Source organism: Macaca mulatta, chromosome 10, assembly GCF_049350105.2.
Source record: "Macaca mulatta isolate MMU2019108-1 chromosome 10, T2T-MMU8v2.0, whole genome shotgun sequence".
NCBI lineage: Eukaryota > Metazoa > Chordata > Mammalia > Primates > Cercopithecidae > Macaca > Macaca mulatta.
In genome coordinates this window covers 94,231,134-94,259,019 of record NC_133415.1, presented here as the reverse complement: position 1 = coordinate 94,259,019, position 27,886 = coordinate 94,231,134, and the positions used below count along the sequence as shown (strand labels likewise).

Sequence of the window (27,886 nt, the reverse complement as noted above, 5' to 3'; positions counted from 1 at the left end):
GCTGGCACCAGGGCTGCAGGAGCAGCTGCAACCTCCTCCAGGATAAAAGCCAGGCCAGTTCCTTGCCCTGGGGAAGAAGGTCAGGCCAGGCCCTAGATGGGGGATGGAAAGAGGGAGCTGGGGGCTCCAGCAGGCCCTGCCACCAATCCCAGGACACTGTGTCTGGCTGATGGCAAAAAGCCCAGAAAGCTTGTTGTTCTCAGGCCTGGCCACCCTGACCTCTAACCCTAGTTTGGCCCTGTCTCCAGAACGACTGTGGTTCTGACCCTAGCCCTGGTGCTACACTGACCCAGACTGAGACCTGGCTCACCCGGGGCTCCATGCCTGCCATGTGCCTGTGACCTCACTTTTTTTTAGCAGAGTGAAAAAAAAGTCAGGCTCTGGAATTAGAAAGATGTGAAATTGAATCCTGATTTGTCACTCTCTGAGTGATTTTTAGAATGTGCTTGACCTTTTTGAGCCCTAAATTCAAACTCCCGTTATACAGAGGCAGATCTTTTTATTTATTCATTTATTTATTTAGAGACAGGGTTTCATTTCTCATTCCATCACCCAGGCTGGAGTGCTTGCTGTAACCTTGAACTCCCGGGCTCAGGTGATCCTCTCTGAGCCTCCCAAGTAACTAGAACTGCGGGTGTGCACCACTCGCCTGGCTCATTTTTCAAAACATGTATCATAGAGATGGGGTCTTGCTGTGTTGCCCAGGCTGGTCTTAAACTCCTGGCCTCAAGCCATCCTCCCAGCTTGGCCTCCCAAAGCACTGGGATTATAGGCATGACCCACCACACCAAGCCTAAATCCTCTTTATTGAGCCCACTGCATACAGCTGCCTTCTCCCTGTGTATACCTTCTCTTCTGGGCCTGGTGAAGCTGGGTTGGTCCTCTCAGCCCCCAGCACCCCTGCCCAGCACCCTCTCCTGCTGCGCTGGCCCCAGGGAGGAAAGCAAGACCCAGGCCTGATCTCTAGGGACTGCCATCTTGGGAGCGCCCTTCCTCCCTTGTGCCCTTTTCTCACCCCCTGTGGTCCCGGCCATGTCCCTGAAGCTGCCCCGTGCCCCTCTGCACTCCTCATCACACTCTGAAGACCAAAACCTCAGTGAGAACAGCCCTGTTTTTCTAACTCAGGAAAAGGATTTAGCTTTGGAGGCCCTTCAGAGGTAACGTAAACCCCCTCCAGACACTTCCAGAACTAATTTCAGTCCTTCCATTCAACAGATATTTACCAAGGGCCTACTATGCTCTTCTAGATGCTGGAGATTCCACGGTGGGCAAATAGGCAAAACTTCCCGCCTGGGGCTTACATTCAGGCTCCCTATGCCCCATGCTGCGGGAGCCTCTAGCCTCACACATTCTCCACATCGGCCCGAGGGCTGCAGCCACGGTGCAAGCGCAGACACACCCCCTCCTTCATGTTGCCACAAAACTTTGGAATGTCACTATCATCACTGTCACAGCTCTTTCTCCCACTGAGGCGCTCCTGGCTGATGCTGGGAATCTCAAGGGCAGGAATGCGCCTGGTGGGAATGCACTTGAACTATTGAAAGCCATTGCGGCGCGCTCTCTCTCTCTCTCTCTCTCTCTCTCGCTCTCGCGCGCTCTCTCTCTCTCTTTCTCTCTGCCCTGCCACCTCCTGCCCTCATGTAAGATGTGCCTTGCTTCTCTTTGCCTTCCACCGTGATTGTAAGGCCTGCCCAGTCATGCAGGACTATGAGTCAGTTAAACCTCTTTCGTTTATAAAGTTTTAAAAAATTGGGCCAAGGTGCAGTGGTTCACGCCTGTAATCCCAGCACTTTGGGAGGCCAAGATAGGTGGATCACGAGGTCAGGAGATGGAGACCATCCTGGATAACATGGTGAAACCCCATCTCCACTAAAAATACAAAAAATGAGCCAGGCATGGTGGCGGGCGCCTGTAGTCCCAGCTACTTGGGAGGCTGAGGCAGGAGAATGGTGTGAACCCAGGAGGCGGAGCTTGCAGTGAGCCGAGATCGCACCACTGCACTCCATCCAACCTGAGCGACAGAGCGAGACTCCGTCTCAAAAAAAAATTAAAAATATAAATAAATAAATAAATAAACAATGAAAGCCACTGTGGAGTCTGACAGCAGCTTTCAATAGTTCAATTGTGGCCGGGCGCAGCAGCTCAAGCCTGTAATCCCAGCACTCTGGGAGGCCGAGATGGGCAGATCACGAGGTCAGGAGATCGAGACCATCCTGGCTAATACGGTGAAACCCCGTCTCTACTAAAAAATCCACAAAAAAAAAAATCACTAGCCGGGCGAGGTGGCGGGTGCCTGTAATCCCAGCTACTCAGGAGGCTGAGGCAGGAGAATAGTGTGAACCCGGGAGGCGGAGCTTGCAGTGAGCTGAGATCCGGCCACTGCACTCCAGCCTGGGCAACAGAGTGAGACTCTGTCTCAAAAAAAATAATAAAATAAAATAGTTCAAGTGATTTCACGTACCAATGTCCCTTAGCGTGCCTTCTGATCTTACTATAACTTGGTATCTTTCAACTATGATGCAATTATGATAGTTATTACATCATAATTGAATTATACATAATTATTTCTCTTAATTGCATCATCGTTAAATAACTTGCCCTTATTTTAAATAAAAGCATACTGTTTTAGGAAATAAATCAGCCATGCACAGCAACTCATGCCTATAATCCCATTACTTTGGGAGGCTGAGGCAGGAGGATCTCTTGAGGCCAGGAGCTTGAGACCAGCCTTAACAACATAGCAAGGCCCCATCTCTACAAAAAATAAAAAATTAGCCAGGCACAGTGGCACACACCTGTAGTCTCAGCTACTTAGGAGGCTGAGGTGGGAAGATTGCTTGAGCCCAGGAGTTCAAGGCTGTAGTGAGCCGTGATCATGCCACTGCACTCAAGCCTGAGTGACTGAGCGAGACCCTGTCTCAAAAAATATAAAAGAGATGGACTGAACCTGAAGCTCAATTAGTGTCGGTTCAATTGCCCTGGTCTGTCACTCACAGTTCGATGCGTTTGTTCATGAAATTTTAATTGAACACTTGCTCTTTGCCAGATATGGAGAGGGGGAAAGGGGTCCCCGGAGCCCCCTGTCTAGAGTGAGCCAGTGAGCAGAAAATGACAATGCAGTGTAGTAAGTGCCGAACAGACTGATGGGCAGTTGCCATAGGAGCCCAAGGGGAGTTCCTTGGGGGCAGATGGATTAAAGACAGTTTTGCAGAACAGGGGATATTTGAGCTGAGCCTTGAAGGAGCAGTTGGATTTTTTTCAGGTAGAGATGAAAGAGAGTGAGCCAAGCAGAAGGACCAGCATTTGCAAAAGTCATGGAAACAGGGAAGTGCCTGATGTGTGAGGAAGATGGCAAAATGTTAAATGTCCCAGGCGGGGAGGCCAGGCTGGCTGAGGAAGTGACTGGCACCAGATAAGACTGTGAATGCCAGGGAGAGTGGGGAACCCCTGCCACGTGGAGGTCACCCAACCCTGACCCTGGAGCTGTCCCCCTGAGCTGTCCACCCCCAACCTGAAAATTCTGTGCAGCCCTTCCCCTCCTACCTTCCTCCTGCCCTTAGAAACCCTGATTTCACTGTGGTCAAATTCCCCTCCATTCTTGGCTTAGGGAAAACAATTATGAGGCAGGAATTCTTGTAAGAGCTTTTTCTATATTAAAATGCTTGATCCTCTGTTAAATATTGTCTGTCATTTTTTTTCACAGTTTGACCTTATTTTATTACGTTTTGATGGAAAGAAGCCTCCCATTATCATGTCGTGAAATCTGTCAGTCTGTTCATATGATGTCTTCTTAGGAAGTTGTCCCCTATCCTAAAGTTGTGTAAGTTTTCGGATTCTTTTATGGTTTACCTTCTAGCATTCAAATCTTTAAGCCATCTGCAGTTTATTTGGGTTTAAGGTAGAAATCTAACTTTTTTCCAAATTGTTAGCCAGTTGTCCAGTCCCACTTCTTAAGTAATCCATCATTTCTGCCCTGTTTTTTTTTTTTTTTCCAAATTTTCAATTCCCCCCCTCCTCGATTTTTAAAGTTATACCTGCTATCCAGGAAAAAGAAGAGGAGTGAGCAGGAGGGGGATGAGAAGTGGGGAAATGAATGGCTTAGGAAGTAAAAGCCCTCCTCCCCTTTCACCTCCCTGAGGTAGAGGCAATAACTGTTCATCATTTGTTACATATCCTATTATTATTAGTGTTACAACACTTACTAGGTTTCTCTTAAGTGCAGAGATGTTCAAAAGAGAAAACCCAAAAGGAATCAAAACCTCTGGAACATATTTTGGCATAAAAGCATGTTGGCTTCTCAGGTGAAGAAGGTTGCAGTGAGCAGATATCGTGCCACTGCACTCCAGACTGGGCAACAGAGCGAGACCCTGTCTCAAAACAAACAAACAAACAAATATATATATATGTATGTATGTACATATGTATATGTGTATGTGTGTGTATATATGTTGGTTTTTAAAAAAAAAAAAAAGAATACATACGGCAGGGCACAGTGGCTCACACCTGTAAACCCAGCACTTTGGGAGGCCGAGGCGGGCAGATCACAAGGTCAGGAGATCGAGACCATCCTGGCTACCATGGTGAAACCCTGTTTCAACTAAAAATACAAAAAATTAGCTGGGCATGGTGGCGCGTGCCTGTAGTCCCAGCTACTCAGGAGGCTGAGGCAGGAGAATCGCTTGAACCCAGGAGGCAGAGGTTGCAGTGAGCCAAGATTGCACCACTGTACTCCTGGGCAACAAAGCAAGACTCCGTCTCAAAAACAAACAAAAAACAAACAAACAAAAAAAAAAAACCATATATAAGGTTGGAAAAATAAAACAACTCTAAAAGATACAAAATGAAAAATAAACACTTCCCTCTCACTCGCTACTGTCCCACGCCAAGTCCGGCTCCCCAAAAGTAACCACTGGTGAAATTTCCTATTTGCTTTAGTGTGACATGCATTTCCTTTTTTTTTTTTTTTTTTTTTTTTTGAGACAGAGTCTTGCTCTGTCACCCAGGCTAGAGTGCAGTGGCGCGATCTCCACTCACTGCAAGCTCCGGCCCCCGGGTTCACACCGTTCTCCTGCCTCAGCCTCCTGTGTAGCTGGGACTACAGGTGCCCGCCACCACGACTGGCTAATTTTTTGTATTTTTAGTAGAGACGGGGTTTCACCATGTTAGCCAGGATGGTCTCGATCTCCTGACCTCGTGATCCGCCCGTCTTGGCCTCCCAAAGTGCTGGGATTACAGGCATGAGCCACCATGCCTAGCCTAGTGTGACATGCATTTCTTTGCCACATTCCACATTCTCATCTGGAGATGGGTTTACTGCTCGTGTTTCCATTTTCTGTGCCATTTCCCTCTCTGCTGCGCCAGCACAAGTACCATAATGTTGAAGGTATTCTAGTGTTACCTGCTTTTAACATCTGGGAGGGTAAGTCACGCCTTAATGTTTTTCATCTGTGGAGATATGGTGAGTATTCTATACTTATGTTCTACTTTATATTGCACCCTCTCCCTACCCCCGCCAATTTGATTGGAAATTTGTTGGAAGGGCATTGTTTGTATAGATTCATTTGGAGAAGATGATGAGTTTATCTCTTTGTGGACATCTCGCCCCTGTGACTGCATTCAGATATTGTGACTTTTCTTTTTTTCTTTTTGAGACAAGATCTTGCTCTTTCGGCTGGGCGCGGTGGCTCAAGCCTGTAATCCCAGCACTTTGGGAGGCCGAGGCGGGCGGATCACAAGGTCAGGAGATCGAGACCACAGTGAAACCCCGTCTCTACTAAAAATACAAAAAATTAGCCGGGCGTGGTGGCGGGCGCCTGTAGTCTCAGCTACTCAGGAGGCTGAGGCAGGAGAATGGCGGGAACCCAGGAGGCGGAGCTTGCAGTGAGCCGAGATCGCGCCACTGCACTCCAGCCTGGGCAACAGCGTGAGACTCCGTCTCAAAAAAAAAAAAAAAAAAAAAAAAAAAAAAAAAGATCTTGCTCTTTCATCCAGGTTGGAGTGCAGTGGCACAATCATGGCTTACTGCAGCCTCGACCTCCCGAGCTCAAGTGATCCTCCCACCTCAGCCTCCCAATTAGCTGGGACCACAGATGCCACCACCCCTGGTTAATTTTTTTATTTTTAGTAGAGACAGGGTCTCTCTGTGTTGCTCAGGCTGATCTCAAACTCCAGGGCTCAAGTGATCCTCCTCGGCCTCCCAGTGTGGGGATTACAGACATGAGCCTGGCCTCTTTGAATTGGAGTGAAGGCATACCGATTTTATTAACATGTACACAGGGAGAACCACAGAGTCATTCCCCCAGACATTGTGACTTTTCTTGTTTGGGATTTTGAACACCTCTCCTTAGAGCATCTTAATCTTTGTCCATCTGATGTCATAACTGCAACCGCCTACTAGGAAAAGGGTCGGGAGACTTGGTCGCTGTCTTCCCATACTCGAGGGTATCAGGTGAAAGAGGGTGTGGCCCGCTCAGCAGAGCTCCAGAGAGCAGAACTCAGACCAGTTGGGGGTCACACAGAGGCCATCTTTGGCTCAGTGAACGGAAGAATGTTCTATCCGTTGGAGCTGCAGGGCCATGGAACGAGCCGCTGGGGGAGGTGGTGAGCTGCCCACCTTGGCTCTTTTCCAGTGTTCCAGGGAAAAGGCAGCCCGTGCTGCCCAGGGGCATCCGTGTTGCTGAGAGGAGTAGGGGAGGATGCTTGGTTACTTGGGCCCCTGTTCTCTCCACTCTGCCCAAAGGGAAAGCCAGGGCTTTCTGAGCCCCCCGCTGTGCTACTTACTTCATTTCATTTTGCACAATGACCTCTGTGGGTAGAATGGCGTTATTCTATTTTCCATTCAAAGACAGGGAGGCCAAGGGACTTCTCCAGGCTCATCCAGCTAGGCCTGCTTGAACCGGATTCCAAAGCAGACCCTCCCCAAGCAGCCTGTCTATGATTGTCCCCTGGGAGCCCCTGCTCAGAGTCAGGGCTGAAAAAAAGGGAGCGGGAACACCCTCCCTGCCTTTCAGTCCAGGGACAGCTGCAGGGCAGGTGAGCGCCCAGTGGGCAGCAAGAAGGCACCTGGCTCCTCTCCCATCCCTGATTCTGCACGTCCATGTCTCTCCCCCGGGGCAGCTCTCAGCTTGGCTCACAGTGTCCTCAGGGGGCCAATGGGCTTCTTGATTCCAGGCTGCACATCTGGAAGTTGACGCTATTAAAACAAACCCCATTATATAACAAACGGACATCTGGAATCCGTTAGCAATGAGTTTTTAGAAAAAGAAATTGTTTTGGATGTGCTCTCTCCTAAGAATGTGGCAAAGCGCCCTCGCCCTGGCTGTCCAGGAACCCAGGGACCCAGGGGCCTCTCCTGGGCCCACTTTTCAAGGTATCTCAGGCCAGACCAGAGGTGGGCTGGGGCACAGACAGAGACAGACTCCTCCCTGCCCCCACAGGCAACTTCACTGTCTCCTGCTGGCTCCATCTTCGGAAGGGCTCCTTTCCAATTCATTCAGCAAACACTTGTGTGCCTACTGTGTGCCGCCAACTGCATATCATTCATATGGCCATGTCCAACTTCTCCACTGCACCTAAGCACTCCAACATAGCTTAAGAAAAAACATCATGGACTTCCCTGGATTCTAAACAGCAACGCTAAACAGCCTGAGCCTCCATTTCCTCAAACACAGAGCCCAAACGCCTTAGCTAGTCCCTGGAACTCCCTAGCACCCTCAGGCCTCTTTCTGAATTGTCTCCCTACTCTTTCTTCCTGGGCACATTGGTGGGGGACACAAGGACAAATGACTTGGGCATAGGATTGTGGCAACCTTGATCTAACAATGAAGAAAAGATTTTATGAGAAATGTCTAGCTAATATTTTCAAATGCAAATTTTATCCCCCCCCCCAACATTTTATGACGAAAAATTTCAAACCTACAGAAAAGTTGAAAGAATTATACAATGAGGCCAGGCACAGTGGCTCATGCCTGTAATCCCAGCACTTTGGGAGGCTGAGGCAGGCTGATCGCTTGAGTCCAGGAGTTTGAGACCAGCCTCTGTAACATGGTGAGACCCAGTTCCTATAAAACAATACAAAAATTAGCTGGGTGTGGTGTCACACGCCTATAGTCCCAGCTACTCTTGAGGCTGAAGTGGGAGGATCGCTTGAGCCCACAAGACGGACGTTGCAGTAAGCTGAGATCACAACACTACCCTCCAGTCTGGGCAACACAGCAAGACCCTGTCTCAAAAAAAAAAAAAAGAGAAAGAAAAGAAAAGCGCTGGGCTCAGTGGCTCACGCCTGTAATCCCAACACTTCGGGAGGCCGAGGCAGGTGGGTCACTTGAGGCCAGGAGTTTGAGACCAGCCTGGCCAGCATGGCAAAACCACGTCTCTACTAAAAAAATACAAAAATTAGCCGGGTGTGGTGGTGGGCACCTGTAATCCCAGCTACTCAGGAGCCTGAGGCAGGAGAATCACTTGAACCTGGGAGGCAGAAGCTGCAGTGAACCTAGATCACACCACTGCACTCTAGCCTGGGCGACAAAGCAAGACTCCATCTCAATAATAATAATAATAATAATAATAATAATAATAATAATTGTACAGTGAATCCACCATCTAAAGTCTGCAATTGTTGGTATGTTGCTATATTTGAGTTTTCAAATATCTCTTCATCTATAGACCCAGCCATCAGTTCAAAAGCTATTTGCAGACAGCAGTACACTTTATCCCTTAACAATATGCATGCATATTATTAACTAGAGTTCAATATTTATTTCTGGTTTTCTTTGAGGCAAAATTAACAGACAATTAAATGCACAAATTGTACTATTCCATGTACAATATGGACTACATGTTCTATTCCAGTGAGTTTGACAAATGTAGATATGTAGATACTTCTTTTTTTTTTTTTTTTTTTTTGAGACAGAGTCTTGCTCTGTCATTAGGCTGGAGTGCAGTGGCGCAATCTCAGCTCACTGCAACCTCTGCCTCCTGGGTTCGAGTAATTCTCCTGCCTCAGCCTCCCGAGTAGCTGCAACTACTGGCGTGTGCCACCATGCCCAGCTAATTTTTGTATTCTTAGTAGAGACGGGGTTTCACCATGTTGGCCAGGATGGTCTCGATCTCTGGACCTCATGATCCACCCACCTCGGCCTCCCAAAGTGCTGGGATTACAGGCGTGAGCCATCATGCCTGGCCAACAAATGTAGGTATTTGTATAACCCAAACCCTATCACCAAATCCAGTTTTCCATCAACCCCAGAAAGTCCCCCAAACCCCTTCCTAGTATATCCCTAACCCACACTCCTCCCAGAGGCAACCACTATTCTGGTTATTTTCACCATAGTCTAGGTGTTGTGGGCTAATTGTGTTCTCCCAAAATCCACATGTTAAAAGTCCTAATCCCTAGTACTGCAAAATGTGACTGTATTTGGAGGTTGGGTCTTTAAAGAGATGATTACATTAAGATGAGGTCCTCAGGGTGGAACGTAATCCAGTATGCCTGGTGTCCTTATAAGAAGAGGAAATTAGGACACAGATACACACAGAGGGACAACCACATGAAAACACTGGGAGAAAACCGCCATTTACAAGCCAAGGAGAGGGGCCTAAGAAGAAACCACCCCTGCCAATACCTTGATCGAGGCTTCTGGCCTCCAGAACTGTGAGGAAACAAATTTCTGCTGTTTAAGCCACCCCGTTCCTGGTACTTTGTCATTGGTAGCCCTAGCACAATAATACACTAAGTTTGTCTTTTCTAGAATTTCATATAAAGTCATTTGCTCTGTGCTCTTTTGTGTCAGGCTTTTTATTTGGCCCAGTGTAAGACTGTTGGGATTCCTCCATGTTGCTACATGAATCAGTACCTTGTTCCTTTTCATTGCTTAGTAGTATTCCATTATATTAATACTCCACAGTTTGTTTAGCCAGACAAATTTTTCATTTTTTAAGAACACAGGAATGCTTTGGCAGCATTTCACTTCAGTGTATGCCCTTTATGCCACCCCAGCAGCAAACCAGACATTCCATGGCCCACTCTATTCAGCAGGAGCTTCAGAACCATATGTGGATGTCCTGATAAAAGACATCGTAACTCCAGGAATGAAAAGTTCTTACAGATGAGATTAAATTAATATTACATCATTTTTATCTCAGCAAATATAGATGATCCATTATGTCACAGGAGCCTCAGATCTTCACCCGTTTGGCTGCAAACCGAACGCAGTGATTACACTGGCTTGGGAATCAGGCTAGGTTTGACTTTCACTTGCTGTGTAACCTTGGGCGGGTCACTTAACATCTCTGACCCCCACTTTCCTCCTACAGCAAATGGGACTAGTGATTTCTTCCTGCAGGGTTGCTTGAAGACTGAATGAACGAATGAGTTCAGGGTGTGTATTAGTCCCTTTTCACGCTGCTGATAAAGGCATACCTGAGACTAGGTAATTAACAAGAAAAAGAGGTTTAATGGACTCACAGTTCCATGTGGCTGGGGAGGCCTCATAATCATGACAGAAGGCAAAAGGCATGTCTTATATGGTGGCAAGCAAGAGAGAGAATGAGAACCAAGAGAAAGGGGTTTTCCTCTTATAAAACCATCAGATCTCGGCTGGATGTGGTGGCTCATGCCTGTAATCTCAGCACTTTGGGAGGCTGAGGCAGGCAGATCATGAGGTCAGGAGTTCAAGACCAGCCTGGCCAATATGGTGACACCCCGTCTCTCCTAAAAACACAAAAATTAGCCAGGTGTGGTGGTGCATACCTGTGGTCCCAGCTACTCAGGAAGCTGAGGCAGGAGAATCACTTGAACCTGGGAGGCAGAGGTTGTAGAGAGCCGAGATGGCACCAATGCACTCCAGCCTGGGCCATAGAGTGGACTCCATCTCAAAAAAAACAAAAAACAAAAACAAACAAACAAAAAACCATCAGATCTCATGAGACTTATTCACTACCACAAGAACAGTATGAGGGAACCCGCTCCCACGTTTCAATTGTCTCCTACCCAGTCCCTCCCAACCCTGTCCCTCCCGGAGCTACGATTCAGGATGAGATTTGGGTGGAGACACAGCCAAACCATATCAGGGTGGCAAAGGAAAGACTCAGGAAACATTCGATATGGTTTGTCTCACTCTGCAGCTGTTGGGGCCAGAACCTCTAACTGGACAGAGCAGCAAAAGTGGGTTTCTAAGCCACTAAGAGTAGAAAATGAGCTTTCTGCACTGCTATTGTAATCGCTGAGACTAAAGAGCAGTGTGGTGAAGACAGTGTCAAATCACCAGGCTGCCAAGATCAATTAAGTTGATACAATCGTAGCAGGAGTGATCTTTTTGGAGTTTCATAAAACACACTCTGAATTGTGGGATTTAGAGTGCTTCCAGGCTGCACAAATTTTGCACGTGTTTGGCTATTTCTAGGTATTATTTAATTTCAACTGAATGGGACTGCTCAGAAATTTGCTTCACTTCAATGTGATCATTTCTACGAAACCGTAAATTTAAATGTAATCTAGGAACCCATCCTTCATAAGAGACATTAATTTAATACTTTTCCTATGAGAAAGTAGGAAAAATGCATAATTGGAATTGCTATCATTTGTTTTATCTCAGAAGTTCTTTTCTTCTGAAGGAAATATTTTTCAACTTTGAAGTCCTTAGGAATTGGAGGAATTGGTTTTTGGCATAATTTATCCACTCTGTCCCAAGTGGCCTTGAAAGGCTCATAATTTCTCTCAGATGATGATCTTTTTTGGCTTTTAAAGGCAAAGAAAATGTCTACAGTTTCACTTTGAAGCTCTTTAGAAAAAATTCCTGCGACACTTATCATGTGGTTAAAAAAAAAAGTAAAACAAAAGATAAAATCAAAGTTGGAATCAATGATAGCAATTGTATACTTCGATCACCTGCAAGAGCTGAAGAGTCATTTGTTACAACTTCCTGTGGTCTAATGGTATATGAAAGTTATTCAGCCACAGGTGAAGATGGACCATGAGGCCCAGTCCAAAGTGTTTTCAAGAAATCGGCCAGGCATGGTGGCTCACGCCTGTAATCCCAGCACTTTGGGAGGCCGAGGTGGGTGGATCACGAGGTCAGGAGATCGAGACCAACCTGGCTAAGACGGTGAAACTCCGTCTCTACTAAAAATACAAAATGTTAGCCGGTCATGGTGGTGCGCGCCTGTAGTTTCAGCTACTTGGGAGGCTGAGGCAGGAGAATGGCAAGAACCCGGGAGGCGGAGCTTGCAGTGAGCCAAGATCGCGCCACTGCACTCCAGCCTGGGCGACAGAGTGAGACTCCGTCTCAAAAAAAAAAGAAAAGAAGAAAGAAATCACCCTGCTCCCTGCACACTTCATCTTCACCCACGTTCAAAGGTTTGGAAAACTCTTTTGGTGGGTACATGGTATTGTGCCAAGGAGAGAACTGAGAGCATTTAAGGTTTATTCTTTTCCTCACAAAATGCTATAATTACCAGAACCAAAAGATGTGCAGAATTCCTCAGAACTCCTTCAATGTCACTCAATTTTCTATGCATGCTAGATGCATCTTCATAGACCTAGTAAAAAAAAAAAAAAAAAAAAAAACAAAAAACTGATTTTATTCAAATCCATTCCATTTTGCTTTTTATTTTTATTTTTTTCTGATATACTTTTGCAAGTATAAGTATACTTTTGCAAGGTAATTGATCCCAGTCATCTCTTCAATATCATGAAACCCAAGAACTTCTCTTTAATTAAACCTCCAGGGTGTAGGCAGGCTGACCACCCTGCTGCCCTCCTTTCCAATCTCCAATGGGCTCCCGCAGCAGAGCTCCTGGGTCAGCCAGCAGCCAGGCCTGGTGGGTTGGACGGGGCCTTTGTCCTGATAGGGCTGGCTTAGGACTTAGTCTCCCTCTGGGGCAGACAGTAGGGACCCGCAGCAGAGAGAGCCCTGGGTAAGAACGAGACCTCCAAGGCTCCAAGAGCGAACTTGGCACAGGGATACACAAGAGAGGCAGAGCCAGCAGCTTTGGGTGGTCCTGGGAGGCCCTGCAGAATCCCTCCCTGCCCCGAGGCTGGGAGACGGGGATGCAGAACAGCAGAATGAGCAGAGAGCTCTCTCCTGGGACACACAGACGTGCAGCCAATTTGTCAGCTGGATCTGAGCCTTGGAGATGATTAGGGCTGCAAGAAGGCAGAAAGACAGTCGGCACCTGAGGGAATCCAGCAGCCAGGAAGGAAGAGCCTGCAATTCACTCAGCATGGCAAGAGGAGGCCAACCACAACCTGCACAACAGGAAAAGCAAACAAAACCATAAGCTCACATTTTAAAAAACCAAAAGCACTGGGAGGCTGAGGCGGGCGGATCACAAGGAGTTCGAGACCAACCTGGCCGAAGTAGTGAAACCCCATTAATACTAAAAATACAAAAATTAGCCAGGCATGGTGGCAGGTGCCTGTAGTCCCAGCTACTCAGGAGGCTGAGGCAGGAGAATTGCTTGAAACTGGAAGGCGGAGGTTGCAGTGAGCCGAGATCACGCCACTGCACTCCGACCTGGGTGAAAGAACAAAACTCCATCTCAAAAATAAAATAAAATAGGCAAAGGCGAAATCAAATACTTTCCTGAACGAGGAAACGTCGTTTTCAATTTAAAATGACTTGGAGGGGAGGATGGAGACCTGGGAAACCACATGGAAGAGATAACACAAAACCCAAAGTAAAAGTCTAAAAACGCCTCAGAGGAGAGAGATCCAGGAGTGGTAATAGGTGAATAATGAAAATAAGAATAAAAATCTCAGAAAGAAAAAAGAAGAAATAGAGGAGAAGCAATCATTTTTAAATGAGAAAAAATTTTCCGTGGTTTGAAGAACGCCTTGGGTTTGCAGATTAAAAGGCTCATTGAGTTCCAGGCAGGAATGATGGAAAAAAGACACACATCAAGGCATAGCCTGGTAAGTTTCCCGAATTCCACGATTAAAGAGAAAACTCAGACAAGCTTCCCTAATGAGAAAATAAGTTGCATAGAAAGAAAAGAATCAGACTGAAATAATACATCTTATTTGCAAGCTAGAAACCAATATGAATCACCTTCATAGACCACTGAGAGAAAAGCATCCTAAACCAACCAGGTTGCCATTCACCTTCCCAGGATGGAAAAAATGCAAAGGTCCACGTAATTTTCCCATAGAAAGGAATCTAATCAGGAAACAGATGAATCAGATTGAAGACAAGGAGATGAAGAAAAGAGGAACCCGTGGTGAGCCATGAGTCGACCAAATCATGTACAATTACCTTCAAATAAATAATGATAGGACAGAATTTGTAATGTAAGGGCTAAGTATATTCTTTTAAATAGAAGAGAGATGCAATAACATGTATTGCTGACTTAAAGGGAAAGCACTGAATGATGGCAAAATGTAGGTATTGAGGAGGGGAAAGGGAGCCTGAAAAGGCATTTTACATATCTCCTATTGTCTGGGGGAGGAGAAACAGGGACAAGAGCTCTCCAGTGAGAGGAATTAATTGATACCTAGTTGCCATGAGTTTCTTTTTAATGAAAATCAGAAAAGGTAAGGTCAGTACTTGCGGAGAGCAGCATCTAGCAGAGCTTCCAAAATAAGAAGGGAAAAAGAGGAATGACAGGTGTCTATTGCCAATTGTTCCATCTTTTTAAAAAAAGTTAAGACTTTATTATGGAACCATTATATATATATAAAATATATATTTAATATATTATACATATAATATATTATACATATATGTGTGTGTATAGAGAGAGGTTTCACCATGTTGGCCAGGCTGGTCTTGAACTCCTGACCTCAAGTGATCGGCCTGCCTCAGTCTCCAAAGTGCTGGGATTACAGGCTGGCCAATTATGGAAACTTCTGAACACACACCACACAAAAGGGGAGCCATAACATATTGAATCTCTGTGGATCCAACACTAGGGTCCAATGACTCCTTTTTTTTTTTTAAGCTGGGAATACATTGATAGATATAAAACCCTGTAATGTTTCAGTGTTTATTTTTCCCAGCAATTCCATTTAGAATTTGTACACTTTTGCAAAGAGCACCACTCATCTTCATTGATCTAAAGGTCTCTTTTCCTACAATTTTTTTTTTTTTTTTTTTTGAGATGGAGTCTTGCTCTGTCTCTCAGGTTGGAGTGCAGTGGTGCAATCTCGGCTCACTGCAACCTCCATCTCCCGGGTTAAGCAATTCTCCTGCCTCAGCCTCCTGAGTAGCTAGGACTACAGGTGTGCACCACCATGCCCAACTAATTTTTGTATTTTTAGTAGAGACAGGGTTTCACCATGTTGGCAAGGCAGGTCTCAAACTCCTGACCTCAGGTGATCCACCTGTCTCGGCCTCCCAAAGTGCTAGGATTACAGGCGTGAGCCACTGCACCCGGCCTAACGGGTGATATCAACCAGCATTTATCTTCACACGATAAGAGACACCTGTCTTGGCACAGTATCATTCACTCTCTGCCTCTATTTTAGTGCCAGGTGCTAATGATTCTGGAAAACTCTGGGCCATCACTTAACTCCTTGGGTGAGTTCTTGCTGGAAAATGACAACAGACTGTGTCTTCACTCGTCACAGTTACCTTGGTCAAGATGTCAGGAAGTAAAGAGTAGGAAATATCTGTAAGCACAGCGATAAACAAGCCAGGCAGGTGGGCAGGTGGACACCAGCAAGGCAGAGAATGTCAGCGTCAGGTTGTCCCCAGACATTCGGTTTGTTCATTTGTTCTTCTTTCTCAGTGAAAATGTGATTTTTTTTTTTTTTACATTGCCACAAAGCAAATAGTCACATTTTACAATTCTGAAGGCCCTGCCAGGTTTCTGTTGATTTTTTTTGTTTGTTTGTTTTTTCGAGACAGTCTCTCACTCTGTCACCTAGGCTGGAGTGCCGTGGTGCCACCGCAACCTCTGCCTCCCAGGTTCAAGCAATTCTCATGCCTCCGCCTCCTGAGTAGCTGGGATTACAGACACGTGCTACCATGCCTGGCTAATTTTTTGTATTTTATTGGTAGAGACGGGGTTTCGCCATGTTGGCCAGGCTGGTCTTGAACTCCTGGCCTCAAGTGATCCACCTGCCTCAGCCTCCCAAAGTGCTGGATTACAGGCGTGAGCCACCATGCCCAGCCACATTTCTGTTGATTCTAAATTTGGTTTTCCCTAGGAAACTGGTTGAGGAGCAGCAATCCTTACTCCCCCCAGGTTTCCTCTCCCTCCCTAGATCCACCCTTACAGCCCTGGACCCGCCCCTGTAGGCAACATTCTGGCCCCGCCCTCAAACTGCGGGGGGCTGTGGCCAGGGGGCAGTCACCAGAGCCTTGCAGCCACCACAGAGACTATGGTCTAGCCTGTCCTCAAACCTTCACTTCTCCTCAGCCTTATCTAAATATCCCTCCATCCTCTCTCCAGATCTCAGGAGAAAACCTCACTGCCCATTCAGACCAATAAGCAGAGGCCATTTCTGCTTCCTGCCACCCCGTCAGTCCCCGCCACACCCGCAGGTGGTCTGCCTCCCAACCTGCCTGCCGCCTCCTCCTTCTCCTGCCCCTCTTCCCTCCAGCCTGGGTCCTGCCCGCTAGGGGCCTTGCTTTCCTCTCTCTGGCTCCCTCCCCTTTGCCTAGAAACATCTCAGCTCTTCCAGCTCAGCACCGTACCCTTCCCTGGGCTCACTCATTTTCCTTCAGCTGCCTTAGACTTCTTCCTGCCCCCTCCCCACAGCCACTGCCTGCACTCCATGACTCCCTCACCTCCCACCCTGCTTCCACCCAACTTGGTCCAGGCAGAGGGCACCACCACCTTCCCTCTGGGTTGTGAACTCCAGCTCTTCACCTGCAGCTTCTCTCAGTCTCTTGGAAACTCCTCCACCTCTTGATCTCTTATCTTGGCTGGTGTCTCTCTCTCTCTCTCTCTGTCTCTGTCTCTGTCTCCCCCCATCTTTCTCCCTCTCTCTCTCCCCTCCTCTCCCACCCCTCTTCCAGCTCCTCTGACCACTTCTTTTTTTTTTTTTTTTTTTTTTTTGAGACGGAGTCTCGCTCTGTCGCCCAGGCTGGAGTGCAGTGGCCGGATCTCAGCTCACTGCAAGCTCCGCCTCCCGGGTTCACGCCATTCTCCTGCCTCAGCCTCCCGAGTAGCTGGGACTACAGGCGCCGCCACCTCGCCTGGCTAGTTTTTTGTATTTTTTTAGTAGAGACGGGGTTTCACCGTGTTCGCCAGGATGGTCTCGATCTCCTGACCTCGTGATCCGCCAGTCTCGGCCTCCCAAAGTGCTGGGATTACAGGCTTGAGCCACCGCGCCCGGCCCCGACCACTTCTTTCTGATCTCCTTCACTGACTCATTTTCCTTAGTTTTCACCCTAAATGTCCCCAGTTTTCTTCTTACACCACACAAACTCCTTTGTTTGTTTTTTGAGACAGAGTCTTACTCTGTTGCCCAGGCTGGGGTGCAGTGGAACAATCTTGGCTCACCACAACCTCCGCCTCCCAGGTTCAAGCGATTCTCCTGCCTCAGCCTCCTGAGTAGCTGGGATTACAGGCACGCGCCACCACACCTGGCTAATTTTTGTATTTTTAGTAGAGAGAGGCTTTCACCATGTTAGCCAGGTTGGTGTCAAACTCCTGACCTCAAATGATTCACCTGCCTCAGCCTCCCAAAGTGCTGGGATTACAGGTGTGAGCCACTGTGCCCAGCCTACAAACTCCTTTGGAGATCTCTTCATTCCCATAGCCTTTATTTTTTCTGATGAGTTAAATTATCTTCAATTTCAAAGAAATGAGACGGGGCAGGTTTTGAACATTAGCTGGTTTTGTTGTAAGACTTTTTTGGGGGGTTGTCTCTATTTTCCCTTGTATTAGGAGTCATTTGGCCCATTCTTCTGGGGAGGGTGACCCTTGCCTGGTTGGAACCTAGACTCCTCCCCTCTCTTCCCAGGAATGTTGCCCTGACTGGCACACTTGAGTGTCTAAGGTCAGGCTCTCAAGGTGGGGGAAACCAGTTTCTCTCCTGGTGACAATTTGGGCTCCAGGTATAATAGGCAATCAAAACTTTTCCTGATTATGGGAAAAGGAGAAGAATGAGGTTTGCGGGAGGAGAAAGGGAGGGCTCCTGGGAAGGAGATGGTGAGAAGAGAGGCTAGGCATGGGGGGAAGGACGAAAAACACATGAGGGACCCAAAGCTGGAAAGATCATCCATGGTGCAGCAGCCACTTGGGAAGTGCCAGGCCCGTGGAACAGGGAAGGATGGCCTCGGGGCAGCAGAGGGGCTGTGGCCTCAGCCAGCCGTGCCCTCTGACTAAGTGCCTTCATCAGCTATCGGGGAGGAGGGGGCACCAGGACAGCCAGTCAGCCACTTCCCTGTGGCTCTAACAGGAGCCCTGGACAGCAGTGGGATAGGGTGGACCTCTGACCTTGCACTACAGCACGTCCCTGCCCTGCCCCCAGCTTCAAAGGGGCAGCCAACAAATGGGACACCTTAACAGTGTGTATATCCTGCTGGCCTCCAGACAGCCTTCTCCCCCGGGGTACCTGAAGGCACCTCCAATTCAGTATGGCTTCCCTCCAAACTGGTATGCCCCTCTGTCCTTGTCTCAGCAAAAGGCCCCCCAAGCCAGAAGCCTGTAGTCATCCAGGAGCCCCTCAAAAGTCAAAAGGCCTCATCGCCTGGATGCTTTCAGCTGCTCCCTTCCATCCTCACCAACATGGCTCCAGCCTTCCCCCTGGCTCAGGCACCAGCACTGCCACCTAACTGGCACTACCAACCACCCACTCCATGGTGGGCAGCTGGGGGGACGATGGGCCTTTTCATGAGGCCAGAGACACAGGAGGAGGATGGAGAGAGGGAGGGAGAGGGAGGGGAGGGGAGACTGTGACTGGAGGTGGGACTGTGGTGCTATGGCCAGAGAGGAAGATACCTTAATCCCAGTGCAGCTCCTGGGGCAAGGGAGGGAAGGAAAGGATACAGTCCCACCCGTGGGAGCCTCCTGTCCGCTCTTTCCCGAAGGAACTGGGGCTGCTGGCCAACACCAGCATAGCCAGGAATGTGGGATTCCCGGCTGCAAAGACTTAACCTGGGGAAGGCCTCAAAGGTCACATGGTGGGTGGCGAGGACAGGTGGGTGGGACGCCGGCAAAAGGAGAAGGCTGGGCTGCTCTGGAGGAGAAAGGGTTGTCAGAGGATCAGGCCCTGGCAGGGAGCCCATTTTTTTTCTTTTTTTTTTTTTGAGAAGGAGTCTCGCTCTGTCACCCAGCTGGAGTGCAGTGGTGCGAACTCGGCTCACTGCAAGCTCCACCTCCCAGGTTCACGCCATTCTCCTGCCTCAGCCTCCTGAGTAGCTGGGACTACAGGCGTCCGCCACCACGCCTGGCTAAGTTTTTGTATTTTAGTAGAGACGGGTTTTCACCGTGATAGCCAGGATGGTCTCGATACTCTGACCTCGTGATCCGCCCGCCTCGGCCTCCCAAAGTGCTGGGATCACAGGCGTGAGCCACCGTGCCCGGCCTGGGGAGCCCTTTTGAATAGATGCCAAATATATCATCTAGCCCTAAGCATAAGACAGAATCCTGGGGCCCCACCGACCCTGACCTTAGCCCTGACCCTTCTCCAGCCAGCTCATTGAAGCCTGGTGACTCTGTCTCCAAAATGCCCACCCTCTCTCATCTCCAGCATCTCTTGCCTGGATCCCAGTGCCAGCCTGCCTAGTGCCATCTCCTCATGGCTACAGAATGACCCATTTAACACCCACGGTGCATCCATTCAGCCAACTTGGGCAGGAGATGGCCCCTGCATCCAGGACTACCAGTCTGGATTGGAGCTTGACTCAGAAACAGAAAATGGCAGTGGCACTAGGAAGTGGTCTAGAGTGGATTCAAGGGGCTGAAGGCCAAGCGTCTCCATGTACCACCCCCCCCAGCCTCCTCAAGTCCTCAGCCTGCACGCAACCCTCTCCCCTCCAGCCATGTCCCCTCCTAAGTCCCCTCCCTCTGATTGGAGCACGTGCCTCCCACCATGGATGCTCCTTCCCCTCTCACCTCCCCAGGCCCCTTTCTGGCCCCTCCTGGGGCTTCTCTAACTCTCATCCACCTCTGCCCCTCTGGGTGCCTTGAGCACAGAGCCTGGAGCCGACCTGTCTGCGCTTCCAGCACCGGGTGCCCAGCAAATGTCCCAGCAAATTAAGGAATTAAGGCAGAGCAGGTCTGAGATAAGGACAGTGTCTGGGTGAAGGTCAGGTTCTGCCTGTCCAAGCATGAGTCTTCCATGGCAACAACCTCCCCTTCCTTCCCCCCATGGAGAATAGCCCCCTCCCCTGCTCATTTTGGCCTCTCTGCACCCGCCCTGCATTGCAAGTCTGCCTCCCCCACACCAGCGGGTAATCTTGTGTAGTTTTTACTCTGGTGCCCATGAATAGAAGAGTTAGAGAAGAGCTGACGGAGAGCCCTTCCCAGGGCCTTGCAACCACACCCCCGCATCGATGCCTGAGCAGCTCTGCACTCCACTTCACTCCCCCATGCCCAGCCTCTCCCCATCCCTGTCCTAATCAGGCCTGGAGGCCAGCCCCTCCAGTGAGGGGCAGCCCCAGGTCCTACTGGGGTCAGGCCAGCTGTGCCACATACTCTGGTCAGTGTCCAGACCTTCCAGCTGGAGGCTCAGGCTGGCTCTAGCTGTGGTGGGCACAGGGAATGCAGACCCCTGCCCTGTACAGCTCATTCAACCCTGCCTCAGCCCTGACATTTTGTCTCCCCTTTTTGTGGTGCCTTCCAGACTCCTTCCCACAGCCAGAGTCCCCAGATTAGCCACCAAGGCCTTTCAGTCCTTTGTCCTGAAAGCCTTTAGAATCTCACCCTGTTCCCCATCTCTCGGTGCCTGTTAGCCTGGTGGCTGACAGCTGCCAGGGCCACCCCACTGGCACCCCACCTCCAGTGTCTGCTCCACACAAGCTGCAGCCACAGGATGCTTTCCGTGACAGTTCTGTACGCCTCGTTTCCCAGCTGTAAAGTCCAGATTCTTCACTGGGGTATTCAAGGCCCCTCTCGTCTGGCCCCTGCCAACCTCTCTTGGAGCCTGGGCTACCCAGAGCTCTGCAGGTTCCCCAAACATACCAGGCTCTCTCCTGCCTCCAGGCCATGCACATGCCCTGCCCACCACCCAGGGTGCTTTCTCCCCATGTGGTGGACTCTAGTGTTGCCTGTTTTGTGAAACACCCTCTGATCCCTTTCCCCAAGCCCAGGAACCAGGCGCTTCTTCCTCTGTGAGCCCATGCTACCCTACGGTTCCTGACTATACAAGTTAATGTCCCCCTCTGCATGCAGGTCTGTCCCCCTCTCTTGGGTTGGGTTCCACAAAAGCAGATCCTGAGACAGTGATCTAGTTATAGGTCATTTATCGAGGGGGCTTCTGGGAGAGACACATATGGGAGGTAGGAAAACAGGAGAGGATGGAAATAGAGCAAGAATGGATCCCAAGTAGAGTCTAGAGGGCCCTGACCAAGGGGGCTGTGCAACATAAACTAACACTGGGCTGTCCACCAGGAGACAAGGAGGCTGCCTTTTATGTCCCCCTGGATATTTGTCCGTTTTCACGCTGCTGATAAAGACATATTCTAGACTGGGCAATTTACAAAAGAAAGAGGTTTATTGGACTTACAGTTACATGGCTGGGGAGGCCTCACAATCATGGTGGAAGGTGAAAGGCATGTCTCACATGGTGGCAGACAAGAAAAGAGAGCTTGTGCAGGGAAACTCCCCTTTTTAAAACCATCAGATCTTGTGAGACTGATTCACTATCATGAGAACAGCGCAGGAAAGACCTGCCCGCATAATTCAATCACCTCCCACCAGGGTCCTCCCGAGACACATGGGAATTGTAAGAGTTACGATTCAAGATGAGATTTGGGTAGGGACACAGCCAAACCATATCACCCTATCAGCCAGTCACTCCTCAGCGAAGGGCAATTCGCAGAAGGGGCAGCTGGGAGCATTCCCGTCATCACACCTGCAGCCAGGGGATTCGTGGGTACACTGACCAGGGAAAGGGAGTCTGGGTGGGGTACCCACAGCACCCCTGTTGAGTGTGACCTCTGCCAGATTTCTTGATGAGTGAGAGGAACATGGATTCCTGGCCCATCCAAGCACTGACATTTTCCAAACCCAGAGCTGCATGTGTTGCCTTGCAAGAAGGTCCTGCCCATGAGCTGAGGGGGCATAGTTGCTACTGCAGTGACTAGAAAGGAGCCCCAGATATCCAACCCCCAAGAAAGGACTCTGTGCAGAGCCCTGCCACACTCACTGGGCATCTTTTATGTGCACGACTGTGCACATGGGAGCCTTGGCCAAAGTTCTCATCTATTCCTCATAATAATAATCATTTTATTACAGGAAAGCAGAGGCTCAGAGGGGTGAAGTGACTCCAAGGAGGTCATGCAACTTGTGAGTGGAAGAGCTGGGATTCAAACCCGAGTCTAACTGACTCCTTGCCTGATTTCTTCCCCCCAGTGTGTGAACCACCTTGGAGCAAAGCCCTTCCTGCCCACCATAAGAAAATTGGCAAGTCCTAGCTGGGTGCAGTGGCTCACACCTGTAATCCCAGCACTTTGGGAGGCCGAGGCAGGTAGATCACTTGAGGTCAAGAGTTCAAGACCAGCCTGGCCAACATGGTAAAACCTCATCTCTACTGAAAACACAAAAATTAGCTGGGTGTGGTGGCTCATTCGTGTAGTCCTAGCTACTCCAGAGGCTGAGGCACAAGAATGGCTTGAAACTGGGAGGCGGTGGTTGCAGTGAGCCAAGATCACGCCACTGCACTCCAGCCTGGGCAACAGAGTGTGAGTCAGTCTCAACACACACAAAAAAAAAGAAAGAAGGAAGGAAGGAAAGAAGGAAGGGAGGGAGGGAGGGTGGGAGGGAGGGAGGGTAGGGAGGAAGGAGCAAGTCCAGGGTGATCTCTTTGCCCCACAACAGGTCTCAGCTAAACTCAGGGTCCTCAAGGACCATATCTGGCATTTGCAATAGTTGGGAGACCTGTGCATGTATTTTGTATATAATTTGCATAATGTTGCATCTGGTTTGCATATGTCCATGCTGAGAGTCCATCAGCATTTTACAATTTCTAAGTTGTTCCTAAGCTACTCTCACTCAATGGAAGTCTGTCCAGGCTTTACAGAGCCCAGTTTCCACAATTTCTGGACTCTTCCAGGACCTCACCTTCAGGCTGCACATCTATCCCCCGCCAGGATCCTGGAAAAGCCCTGCTTCTGCCCAGCTGGATGGGGTCAGTGCAAACTCCTGCCCCAGAAACTCATTTGCATTTGGTATAACCTGTTTTGATGGTGCAGGTATAATCAAAATGCTGATGGTGATGATGTGCAGAAAAAAGTGAGCCTGGGCAAAGAGCCTTGCTGCACAGAACTTCCAGAGGTGGCTCTGTGTGCAGGGAGGCCTAGCTGTGCACTCTCAAAAAAGAAAAAAAAAGAGGGTAGGGGAGATGGGCACTGACAAAGGGCTGTACCTTAGGGCTGGTACCTTCAAGGGCTGTGGTCCCTGTGCAGGAGGGGTCCATCTGCAGCAGGAAGGGCTTGTGCCAGAAAGCCAGCAGCTTCAGTGCTTTCTATTTCTGTGTTTTTTAGGGGAACTTCATCCCACACAACTTTGTGTGGTTTTTAATAATCTTCTGTGCTGGGCCTTCAATAAGAAAAGGAAAGGCCGGATGTAGTGGCTCATGCCTGTAATCCCAGCACTTTAGGAGGCCGAGGTGGGCGGATCATTTGAGACCAGCCTGGCCAACATGGCGAAACGCTGTCTCTACTGGAAAAAAAAAAAAAATACAAAAAATTAGCTGGGTGTGGTGGCGTGTGCCTATAATCCCAGTTGCTTGGGAGGCTGAGGCAGAATAATCCCTTGAACCCGAGAGGCGGAGGTTGCAGTGAGCAGAGATCATGCCACTGCACTCCAGCCTGGGTAACAGAGTGAGACTCCATCTCAAAAAAAAAAAAAAAAAAGAAAAGAAAAGAAAAGAAAAGAAAAGAAAACAGAAAAGGCAGGATGCATGGGGTTCTCCCCTGTAATCCCAACACTTTGGGCAGGAGAATCACTTGAGGACAGGAGTTTGAGACTAGCCTAGGCAGCACAGTGAGACCCCATCTGTACAAAAGGAAAAACTGTGTGTGTTCATGCACATGCGTGATAGTGGTATGGGGGATGGGTTGGGTGTGTCTGGATGTGGTTGTGCATGTCCCTGTGAATAGAAACTGCACTCCCACTCCTGTGTGTGGCCCGTTTCCATTCAGGTGTAGAAACTCCAGTCTGAATCAGAGGAACGTGACTGCCTCCTTTCCTCCTCTGCTTCTGGCCTCCCTAGGTTTCCTGTCTGGCAGATGCAAAGTCGCCTCATCGTCTACTGGGGGGACCCCAGCTCTGGCCTGATCCAGCCAAGACCCTGAGCATCTCCCTGTTCTGAGGTCCTCCACCTCCACTAGAATGGGGCCCAATCCTGGCTCCCAAAACTGTTGCAGTGAAAGAGGGAGCATGGGGTTTGATGTCAGCCACTTGGAAAAGGGGGAAGTGGGGTCCAGCTGTCCTTTCAGCCCCTGTGACATGGAGATTCCCAAGCTCAAACAGAGTCCAGCCTCTTCCCTGTGAGTTTTGGGTTCTACAGCTGGGGCTGGGGAAGGGAATGAGAGGAAGGGGTGGGACCCCTTGGAAAAAGATCACAGCCTCTGGGGTGGGGGAGTTTCCTCCCAGAGCCAGTCTGGGTAATGCTGCCAGGCAGTCAGCACCCAGCCTAGGATGAGGAGCTGGCTCTGTTCATGTTCCCCTCAGATGTTTCTCACTTCCTAAAAAGCGCAAAGTCAGTGGTTACAAGATCAAGAGCGTGTTGTGGATATGGTGTGTCTTGCCCTCAGCAAAATGGTTCTTAACATCTCTCTTAGAGGTTGGAGAATATAATAAAACATTCGGTGGTTTTATAGGGAGAGCGAGAGGCTGTCTTAGGCACCATTTGGTTGCTGTAAGACTATACTTCCAGGGATCATTTCTACAGTTCCTTACTAGAGAAGTTTCTCTCTGTAGGGTGCATTTGGTTGCTGGGATCAGAAACCCATTCAAGCTAGCTCCAGTGGTGGACTACTGGGAAGCAGATAGGGAAGACACAGCTTGTCCACAGATGTTTACTCACCACACAGCCCCATGACTCTGCCCCACTCTCCCCTGACCACCCTCTTTCTCCATTTCCCATGATTCCCCCAGAGCTCTCGTGGTCTCTCCTATCATTACCAGCCAAGTGTCCCTGTAGTGGACTGAACTGGGCCCCTCCCAAAATTCATGAACATTTGGAACCTCAGAACGTGACCTTATTTGGAAATAGGTCTCTGCAGATGTACTTATTTAAGATGAGGTTATGTTGGGCCCTATATCCAATGACTGGTGTCCTTATAAGAAGAGGAGGCTGGGCTGGGTGCAGTGGCTCCCAGCACTTTGGGAGACTGAGGTGAGGGCATCACTTGAGCTCAGGAGTTTGTGACCAGCCTGGGTAACAAAGTGAGATCCCATCTCTACAGAAAATTTAAAAAGGAGCTGTGTATGGTGGTGCACAACTGTGGTCCCAGCTACAGAGGAGGCAGGGGCAGGAGGATCACTTGAGCTCAGGAGGTCAAGGTTGCATTCCAACCTGGGTAATGGAGCTAGACCTTGCATTTATTTATTTATTTATTTATTTATTTATTTATTTATTTATGGAGATGGAGTTTCACTCTTGTCACCCAGGCTGGAGTGCAATGGCATGATCTTGGCTCATTGCAACCTCCGCCTCCAGGGTTCAAGCGATTCTCTTGCCTTAGTCTCCCAGGTAGCTGGGATTACAGGCACCTGCCACCACGGCCGGCTAATTTTTATATTTTTAGTAGAGATGGCGTTTCACCATATTGGTCAGGCTGGTCTCAAACTCCTGACCTCAGGTGATCCACCCACCTCGGCCTCCCAAAGTGCTGGGATTACAGGCGTGAGCCATCGCGCCCAGCCCTGTCTCAAATTTAAAAACAAAACCAAAAAGGCCAGGCACGGTGGCTCATGCCTGTAACCCCAGCACTTTGGGAGGCTGAGGCGGGCGGATCACAAGGTCAGGAGATCGAGACCATCCTGGCTAACACGGTGAAACCCTGTCTCTACTAAAAACAAAAAAATTAGCCAGGCGTGGTGGTGGGCATCTGTAGTTCCAGCTACTCGGGAAGCTGAGGCAGGAGAATGGCGTGAACCCGGGAGGCGGAGATTGCAGTGAACTGAGATCACACCACTGCACTCTAGCCTGGGCAACCAAGCGAGACTCCGTCTCAAAACAACAACAACAACAACAACAACAACAAACAAAAACAAGAGGAAAGGACACAGACCAAACAAGAGGAAAGGACACAGAGAAAAAAGGTCACGTGAACAGGGATATGTGGAGGCGAAAGCAGAGGTAGGAGTGATGCTGCTACAAAGAATCCTTGACCAAAGAATGCCAGAGATTGCCAGGAACCACCAGTGGCTGGAAGAGGCAAAGAAGGCTTCTCCCCAGGGCCACTGGAGCAGGCATGACCCTGCTGGCCCCTGGATTTTAGAGTTAGCCTCCAGAATTGTGGGAGAATACATTTCTGTGTGTTAAGCCACTGAGCCTGTGGCTGTTACCACAGCCCTGAGAAACTCACACAACCTACACCTGGAAACTGGATTCCTTCAGCTTCTGTGTTCTGATTCCAAAGCCTGGGAGAAAGCAGAATGGGCCTAGCTGGGGTCAGGTGTCTGCCCCACAGAACCCACAAGCCACTAAAGCTGAGGGCAGGGAATAGATGTGGGTTTCAGAGCTGCCCCTTCCAGTATCCTTCATAACCATCGCCCTGTCCAAAGGGTACTAATTCATATCTCAAGGTCAATTTGGAGGGAGGTCTCTCCAGGCAAGCCCCAGAGTTCCGTGCATTCTGTACACCTATCAGCTCTTGGGGCAAAAACACAGAAGGCTGTAGCCACCGGTGTGGATGAGACAAGTCCAGGAAAGTACCACTCGGATGACAGAATCAGGATTCAAGGGTTCTGTGCAGGTTAGAGAGTTAGCAAGGTGATATTGAATGAGGACGACGATAAAACCCACCTCTTGGGTTCCAAGAGTCAACTTCACAAGCAAAATGTGGACGACGCCTGGCTTCACGGCGGCAGTGACTCGTGAGAAAGACCTGAAGATTTTCTTTGACCAGCCGGCTTCGAGCTTCAGTTGCACAAAAAGCACAGCACTTTTGGCTCGGCTGGGGCGGTGATGGGCCTTTCGGGCTCGGTGCAGCCCATACCTAAGACAGACAGGAAACACAAGCCTCTCCAGAGAACTAGAGGTGCAACAGGGCCACCAGGCTAGGTGGCAGAGGTTGCGGGGTAAGGGGGAGGTAGGACGCCTGGGGAGAGGTCAGCGGAGTTATCAAACTAAGGGTCCCGGGCACACCCAGATAATGATGGTACCAGGAGGCAGAGCGAGCAAACGGGGATGATCTGGGGTCTATTCCAAAGAGGTGCCGGGGGAGGTGGTGCTGGTGTGCCCCCAAACACGGCCATCTCGGCTCCAGAGCCCTGGAGAGCAGTTCCCGGGTTCACATGGACTCTGAAGACACCCGTATCCTGCGGGTGGGCGGCTCCTGGAGAGCCCACGCCTAGGCTGGCCTCAGGGGTCCGCTTCTTTGCTTCGGTCCTGGGCCTGCAGGCGACAGAGTGGCTGGTGTGCTCTGGGGCCTCCCAGGGCGCGGCGGCCTGCGCCCCTTCCACCCGGGGCTGCTCCCTTCGGAACCTCCTGTTCGCAGGCAGCCCCTCGGCTGTCCGCTCGGAGCTGGGGCGGGGGGCTGGCGGCGGCGAAGGGGGCTGGCGGCGGCGAGCGGCGCGGCCCCAAGTTTATGCTAATCCGCAA

The 27,886-nt window shown here is 49.5% G+C and overlaps 1 long non-coding RNA gene and 1 pseudogene across 1 annotated transcript; one reads left to right on the top strand and one right to left on the bottom strand.

Moving 5' to 3' along the window:
* Window positions 1-12,573: 12,573 nt before the first annotated feature.
* Window positions 12,574-27,855, bottom strand: LOC114670480 (uncharacterized). Its single transcript, XR_013399958.1, has 2 exons — window positions 27,089-27,855; window positions 12,574-13,243 (listed from the first exon to the last, which is right to left on the bottom strand). It is a non-coding gene; the product is annotated as an uncharacterized LOC114670480 (long non-coding RNA).
* On the top strand, window positions 24,976-25,077 carry LOC114670718 (small nucleolar RNA U3; annotated as a pseudogene).
* Window positions 27,856-27,886: the final 31 nt, after the last annotated feature.